Genomic DNA, 9,102 nt, shown 5'->3' with positions numbered 1-9,102 from the left:
TAGAAAGAACTTCTGTACCAATAATAAATAGGTAAGGGGAAAGGGGGCACCCCTGTCTAAGACCTCGAGTAGGGGAAAACCATTTGCTTGGACAACCGTTAATAAGAATAGAGAATCTCGGGGAATAAATGCACCAGAAAACTAGATTACAAAAGTCCTCAGAGAATCCAAAACATTTTAGACTTTTTATGAGAAAACCACACTCAATACGGTCATAAGCTTTTAATAAATCAATTTTAAGCATGAATGACTCGTATCTGTCTTTTTGACATTTCATGAAATGGAGAGAGAGCCTCCTGCACAATAATGGAATTATCCACAATGTTCCTTCCCGGTGCAAAGGCACACTGGAAAGGGGAAGTAATCTTCGAAAGAAGTGGCTTTAGCCTGTTTGTGATGATTTTGGCTATAAGTTTATATAGCACATTGCTTAGCCCAATGGGCCTAAAATCATTGGGACCTTCCACAAAATCTTTTTTTGGGATTAAACATAAGTAGCATTTACCTCTTTTATGTTGGAAGGATTTCGAAAAATACTTTGCACCCAGGGAATCAATTCAGCTTTTAACGCCGCCCAACGGTGTTGGAAGGGGCCATACAAAAAAGAGTTTGGGAAATTTCTAGCTCATCTGGGATTTTTAGCAAAGAAATGTTGTCATCATTAGAAATGGACTAGGCAATGTCAGGGACATTAAAATCCGATAAGTCCAGATTAGATGAGGAGAAGAGGCCAATAAAGTGATTGGTAAGGATATCTTCGATGTCTGATTTGGATGAGGTCCATATTTCATCCGGATTTCTAAGGCAGTGGATTGCATTTCTCCTTCTTCTATTGGAGGCCGATATATGAAAAAATTTGGTACACCTATCCCCTTCAAAGTTCCAATTAATTAGACTCCTTTATTTCCAATAGGTCTCCTCCCTCCACAGCCATTCAAATAACTTGTTCTGTAGAGACGCGATCTTTTGATTGTAGATAGAATGACATGGACGGGATTGCTCATGCGCAAGCTGACTTTCAATGTGTGCAATATGTTTTTTGAAATTACCAAAGCTTGAATCAGACCGATTATTAAGATGAGCAAGAGCAAAATTTACACAACATACCAGGTGACTTGTTCCAGATATCCATGAACAGGTTTCGAAATAGTGGCTCTTTGACCCAGAATTCTTCAAACCTCCGAGGCTTAGAGCTAGAAGGAATGGAATTTGTAGAGTGTAACAAAATCGGATGGTGGTCACTACCCATCGAGGCAAGGTGCTGCACAAAGGCATTCGGGAAGAGATTGGCCCATGAAGAAGAAACAAGGAAACGGTCCAGTCTCATACGAATGAGCCCATCATCAAGTCGCTCTGGTTAGACCAGGTAAATTTGGGGCCAGAAAAACGAATATCAAGAAGACCACAAGTTGTAATTAGGGAGTCTAGAGAACCAAGGTCCGAATCTGTAAGGCCTCTACCCCCCGATTTCTCAGAAGCAGAGTGAATCATGTTCAAATCACCATACAAACACCATGGTTTATCAGTCGAAGAAGCATAAGAGGTGATCTCGTTTACAGATTTCTGTCGGGCCAAGGATGACGGGTGGACATAGTAACAAAGAAGGTCCCATTTACAGTAATGAGGCATATTGAAGATAGAGAAGAGCACTGCATTGTCAGTAATCTTAATGAAATCAATGGAGATATTGCTGGACCAACCAAACCAGAGCCTTCCTCTGAAAGTGGCGGATCTTATCCATCATCAATAGCCACAGGCTGCACAAGAGATTCTCTCCTTGGCTCTCCCATTATATAGTAATGTCATGGAGGATCAACTTATTTGGTCTCTTACTCCCCATGGGCAGTTCACCACCTCTTCAGCATATAGACTTCTAGATTCGGACCTACCTTGTTCCTCTAATGCAAACTTTCTATATGGTGAATGCGAATGGTCAAATTTTTGGAAACTTAAATGGATCCACCCCAAGATCATGATCTTCATCTGGAGGGCCTTAAATGATGCGATCTCTACAAGGAATAAATTAAAGTTGTGGAAGCCCAATTTTGACTCTTGTTGCCCATTTTGCTTGTTTGAGGAGGAATCAGTCGATCACTTATTCCTATTCTGCCCAATTGCAAAAGCAGTTTGGTTTGGTTCTGATTTGGGTGCCCGTTTTGATCTGTTCAAGCATTTCCCTGAGCTGATGATCTCTTTCTGGATTTCCCTGGGATCAGCTTATCTCTCCTCCCCCCATCCTTCTTACCCACTGGCATTCTCAATCATTTGGCATCTTTGGTTGGCTCACAATGTAGTTATTTTTTGCGGAGTTGTATGGCCTCCTGAACTGGTTATCTGTAAAGCCCGGGAATAATCTGTTGGGTTTTTGTATGATGTCTGTCCAACTTCTCATAACCTTTTGAATATTCTTGCCCCAGTCCCTCCTTGCAGATGGAGTAAGCCTCCAGCTATTCTGGTGAAGATTAATTTTGATGGTGCAACCTCTCTTGTTCGCTCAAGTGCTGGTTGTATCATTAGGGACCATTATGGAAACTTGATCTATGCTCGCGTGGTCCCTTCTTGCCTGTGTTCTTCTCTGGAATCTGAAGCCCATGCTTTGCTGGAAAGTCTCCTTTTTGCTATATCCTGTGGAATTTCCAAAGATGTTTTTGAGGGTGATTGTGCTACTCTGATCAACTTCTTGTTGGAGGGTAATGGTATCCCTCTATGGAGTGTGACTACACTCTTTCTCAGTTGCAAGAATATCATTAATCATCACCCGGAGTTCTCAGTAGCCTTCTCTCCTAGATTGACTAACAAGGCGGCTCATGCATTGGCTCGGTTTGGTTTGTCATGTAATTCATCCTTTACTTGGTCCTCTGCTCCCTTGTTTTTAAAGAAGATTGTACTTGCTGATTCTGCTGAGTTCTCTAATGAATATTAGGCTTCTTTGCCTTTTTATCAAAAAAAAAAAAGAAAACACTTTCACATTCCATAATGTTATGTATCCAATTGATTTAAATCTATTTTGAGGCTTTTTTGTACCACAGAAAATTCCATTGACGAGTTAGACTAATTATTAAAGCATAAAATGCATCAAATTCAATAAAAATCTTAAAGACTTTCCCATGAACTTTCTGAGATTGGTAAAAAAAAAAAAAAAAAATACGAATATTAACCTGCTTCATGGAAAAACACGTAAAATAGAAGAAATTGCCATCAGATTAAATAGAGTTAGGGTCCGTTTGGTTCATAGTCGGAATTGGAATCAGAATGGTTCATTCCCATAGTATGTTCGTTTCAGACAAGAATGGGAATGGGAATGGAAATTGGAATGAGTAGGAATAGAATTTCATTCCCAAGGGAGGAGCAGGGAATGACCATTCCCTCAAATGGGGAATGCCATTTCAATAGGAATGGGAATGGAATTCCGATTCCACCCAACCAAATAATTGGAATCAGAATAGTCCATTCCAATTCCAATTCTAGACCTCTATTCCCACAAACCAAATAGGGCCTTAAAAACTAAAGTAAAATACCTTTATTTGACAACTTTAAACTTGGAATATTGAATCTTTCTCAATAGTTTTTTATTAGGATTGATCGTTGGTCCAAGTCGACACTGATTATGTTTAATTCTTGCCTGGGCCTTAGTGATTTGCTTTTTCCATAGTGATACAATATTGTGAATCCCTCCCATGTAAGATTGATCTTTGCTATTTTGGATTGATGGTGCAAGTTTCTGGAGTATCGAGACTTGGTCATGTTTTTTAGGCATTCCTGCACTTTGCATCCGCTGTTTAATTGAAAATCTCATTGTATTTGATATTCTTATTACTTCTTTCATTTTCAGTTCTATAGCACTGGTTGATGAGGATTTGGAACCATCAGTACTATTTTACCCTTTATTCTTCTTCAAATTTTCAAAATAAAACAACTTAAATGAGCACAATCAAAATTGAAATTACAAATAATTTACTGAAAGATCGGAGAATAGAGAGGGAGGTCTGAGAACAGAGGTTGAGAGAGATCGTAAAGCAGAGGTTGAGAGAGAGAAAGACCAGAGAGAGACCGAGGCAGAGGGGAGGTCTGAGAATGGAGAAAGGAGAGAGAAAGACCAGAGGCAGAGGGGGAGGTCTGAGAATGGAGAGAGAGCGACCGGAGAAAGATAGAGGTGGAGGGGGAGGTCTGAGAATGGAGAGAGAGAGAGACCGAAGAGAGATAGAGGTGGAGGGGGACGGTGAAATAGGGGAGAGCGGAAATTAGAGACTTTGAAACAGACCGGCACAGACGGTAAGGACAGGTGAGATTGTTTCACCAACATTGGCCTTGAAACAGACGTTAGCAAGCGACACTGTTTCGAGGAGGTTTGTTTCACCTGCATTGGCCTTGAAATAGACAGTATCAAGCAGCACTGTTTGCGGCAATTCCATCTGTGCCGTTGGTGAAAAAGAAGCAATAGAAATATTAGACAATTACAAAAGATTTTTGCAGATATTTTTGGGGTCATTCTGACTTCGGTAATAATCTTCATTGGCGTAGCTAGGACAAATTTGCAAAAAGCTCAAAACACTTTCTGTTTAAATTTTATTTTCCATTTCGAAACTCAAAAACGGTAACTTATCCAAACAAAACCTCCTAAATTGATGAGAGTGATTTAGTTTGACAATGGAAAAACAGACAAAACGCTTGGTCAATAATCAATATTCTTCCCCACATTATTTCAAAGCCCATTCCACTACATCAACAAAAGTTGCATTTGCATTTGGATGTGCTTGTTTGCTTTTGCTTTTCTTTTTCAAAGCATGAGTATTGATACTATATGTGATATGAAAAATTTCACATGTAGGATAGAATTTGTGCCTTGTTCATTTTGCCATGTGGCAATTTTATGTATCTTTGAAGAGCCTAACTACCTCTTTTAAGCTGCTATATAATTCGCAAAATAGTTGTTAAAAATGACCATGGGTTATGATATGTTGCACAAATTAATGCCACTTGGCATAAAAGTGGCGCATGGCAACTATAAACATATATCCAACTCAAAACTTTTATGACCCAAATTAAGAAAGTGGTATAAAAATTTACTACATGGCTTCACACATATGCCCCTTCACATTTTGCGAAAAAGCAAAAATGTCCTGAACCACACAATCGAAGCACGAAGCATTCTATTCTTCTTTTGTGCTTTTTATAGCAAAAGTATTTTGAAAAGTAGACATTATCAAATTCAAACTCCAAACGAGTTTTTTTTTTCTTTTTTTCTACTTGAATGAAATACCAAAATTAACCAAGGTTCTCTGAGAGAGCATCTCAAGAATTCCAAATTCGCTACATATGACTGCTGGTTGATTATTAAGGAAGGCTTAATAATTGTTGGTTAAAAAGTCTGCACTCGTGAAAAATTCGAGAGTCGTTGTGTATAGACCCGATCGAGATGGAGAAATGGAGTCAAATCATGTCTCCCATTGAAGAAAGAAATAGGATGGCCCAAATTAAAGATCCAATTGGAGATTTTTTTTAATGAAAATGATACGATTAAGATAGCAATGACGCAATGATAATAATGTGTTAGAAAAAATAAAACTAAAAAAAACAAAGGATCATACCAACCTTGAGAATCATATGGTATAGAAAGCTTTCAGCCTCTCATGAGAACCGAGGTCATCAAGTGAGACTCTGGGTCATAAAGTGGAACACATGCCAATTCAATGGGGTAGGTTATTCTTACAGTGTACGATGTAAACTCTTTTAATAGCATAAAGTATAAAAAGTTATTCACATTCTCTCACCAAGTCCATTATTTTTGCCAAACAATTGCCATTGTCAGTTTAGAATTTTTGTGATATTTATATTTACTAGTAAATTCGTACAAGTATTTGCACATGATATTATCTCCAAGACAATATTATTTAGAATCTATGGACAGTTTTTGAACAATTATAAGTGGACAGTTTCTTAACTGTTATAAATGGGTAGTTTTTGAAGTGAGAGTAAAGGACTTATATACCATACCCTCTTGTATGCTGTTTAGATAAGGGGGTAAAAAATATCCAATAAAAATTCTAGAAAAAAGGGATATTCGTTCTTTTATAGGTAATATGGATTATAGGGGTTTTGATGATTCAGTCCACCCCTAGGTGGAACTAGGATTTCCTAAGGGTACATTGAATCCTGCTCGTGGATTGATGCCAAATTCATAGGCAGGATGTGGTTTATAGGGGGGCTACTAATCTAAGAGGGGGCTGCAGAAAAGATTTTTGAGGGGGAGTGCTGTCCAAAAATCCCTAGATTATAAGCAAGATATTTAATTAGTTTTGTACCTAAATAATTCACTCTACCCAGTTTCATCTTTGGCTTGTAGGCTAAAAATAAAGAAAAAACATCTTGAATTATTATTTTTTATGAGGAATTACAATTTTTGTGGCAAGAGTATATATATATGTTCTACTTGTCATGAATATAAATGTTGGGCCATACATAGGTAAAAAGGATAATTAATTGGATATTAGGTGGCAATCGTGTTAAGCATTTTTTTCTCCACTTCTTGTTTCGTATTTGCTTTTTCTTCTTAGTTTTCTCTTGTGGGCCGGGATAGGAAATTTGGAATTAAGTGGAAAGGTGCAAATAGAGTCACACTTGATGTGATTAAGCTGGAGATACAAATCAACACGTCATGTCAAAACTTGGCATTAATTAGGTGAAGGGTAACATATTTTCATAAAAGTCTTTCCATATAATACATGATAAAGAAACAAAATTTAAAACAAATGATGTGCAACATTTCTAGCTATCTCGAAAAATTAATTGAACAAGTAATCGTTTTATTTTTTTAGATAATTGAAAAAGTAATAGTTGTTACACGATTTGTATTTGTATGTATGGAAACAAACAAAAGTTGGCTATAGAGAAATATGTATTCTCCATATACTTTGCATGGGGCATAGGTCGTGGCCTAGCTTCGGTGTCAGTGTGTCACTCCACCTGCGTTGGGGTAGGGGTGAAAGTCAGGCTAGGTTGAGGTTGAGGTAAACCCTAATTCAATCCGAGTTGTTGAATTCCTAATATTATATCGGGCTATATTGACTGTATCTTGTTTGTATTAATTGATATGATTTTCCTTAAACTGTGTTTGATTGTAATGTAAATTCAAACCAATGTAAAATTCATTATCGGTTCATATTTATATCTGTTTGTTTTCAGTCTAAAAGCCGATCAATGTAAAACTCCACACTTGATTCACTTTTTCAAACTTTTGTTTTCAATGTAAAATTTAATTGGCTGACTTTTCCATTGTAAACCGATGTAAATGATACATCGATTCTCACATAAAAAATCCCCAAACAACCTATTCAAATTTTAAACTGAGAAATTAAATTTTACATCGAGGATTTTTCCACCACAATCAAATGCAGCCTTAGTAAATCTTTGACTATCCTCTTTAGTTAAGTTTTAAATCATATACCAACTGATAGTGGCTTATTTGATAAGTTATTTGGCTAGTTATAGTCGAATCTGTGGCCACCATGATTGGGGTTATGGGTTTAGTGGGCGGCCTGTGCCCTGTTACATAGCCCGATGAAAAAAAAAGGGTTTCATTATCTTGAACCCACTTTGCCATTGATCTCTAATCACCCTACTTTCCTGTTAATCCTGATTAAGTTAAAGTGAAAGAGTCTAATTAAGCCAATTAACCCCATTAATTTTGTCATTAATCCTACCCACACTTTACCACTAATTCTATTAATCAGTGCCTCACCCATTGAGCCCCATTAATTTTAACAATAGCTTTCACATAATTCACAAAACAAATAATCATATGCTGTTTCTAGGAATGAAACCTAAGCCATCACTTGTATAACAAGTGGTAATAATCATCATTGTATAACAACAGTCCATCCAAATATTAATATTGATGTTCTTATCTAATCTTGGAATCTCGGTCAAATGCTAAGACCTCCCTAGTCCCTTCAAATTACTTATTCCACTATAACTGGAAGTGCTCAAGTAACACTCCAAACACTTTAAAAGCCTATTATTATACCTTTTGGAACTTATTGGATGTTATATAGCAAAACTTTGATTTATAATTTTAAATAAGGAGAGATGTTTCATATAGGTGGGAATGCAAAGCTTGTCACCAGGTAGCTCTCCACTAGGGAGCTCGTCACCAGGTAGCTCTCCACCAGGGAGCTTGTCATCAAGTAGCTCACCACCAGGGAGCTCGTCACCAGGTAGCTCTCCACCAGGGAGCTCGTCACAAAATAGCTCACCACCTGGGAGCTCGTCACCAAGTAGCTCTCCACCAGGGAGCTCGTCACCAAGTAGCTCACCACTAGGGAGCTCGTCACCAGGTAACTCACCACCAGGGAGTTCGCCACCAAGTAGCTCATCACCAGGCAGTTCTCCACCAGGGAGCTCTATCATCCTCTGAGTCACAAGCCACCTGGGAGCAGGTTAAATGACGAGGTACTTAGCCAAAAAATTGATACATCACGAAAAAAAATTGGTACATGGCCAAAAACGGTTACATCAGATACCATAAAAAAACAAAGTTGATTGTACATTTAAAATTAGGATGCAGATTGGTCCAGAAACCAACAAAACTTTGATAACCAACTCTACATTTCAAATTATAAAAATCCCTGCCATGCCATCGGAGGCTTATGTGGCTATTGCCAACATGGGACTCTTAGTCCATGTTGGACACAGCAAAAAACCTATACCAAAAATAGGTTTTCGGTTGCTCTCCCACTCCTTCTATCTCTCAATCTCCCTCCTAGGGGTGTTCACATTAAATGTCAAAGCGACTAGATCGACCCGACCCACCCCGAGTTGGTCAGATTTTCAAAATTACTAGTCGGTTTCGATTTGTATGAGAAAATAAACCGACAATTTGGATTGGTTTTAGTTTTCATGTAGGAACCAAAATCGAACCGATCCTATATTTTTATGTAATTATTAATTAGTCCCTACCCTATATGTTAGATGTTGATATATATATTTTTTTGTGTTTTGTTTGAACTTTGAAAAAATGGTTATTTATAATAAAAACTAAAAACGTAAAACTAATACAAATATAATACGATGGTACAATTTTTAATTCAGTTCTGTATAAATTTA

This window comes from Nelumbo nucifera, chromosome 6, assembly GCF_055504915.1.
Source record: "Nelumbo nucifera cultivar China Antique chromosome 6, China Antique-T2T, whole genome shotgun sequence".
In the NCBI taxonomy this organism is placed as follows: domain Eukaryota; kingdom Viridiplantae; phylum Streptophyta; class Magnoliopsida; order Proteales; family Nelumbonaceae; genus Nelumbo; species Nelumbo nucifera.
This window is presented reverse-complemented; position numbering follows the sequence as displayed.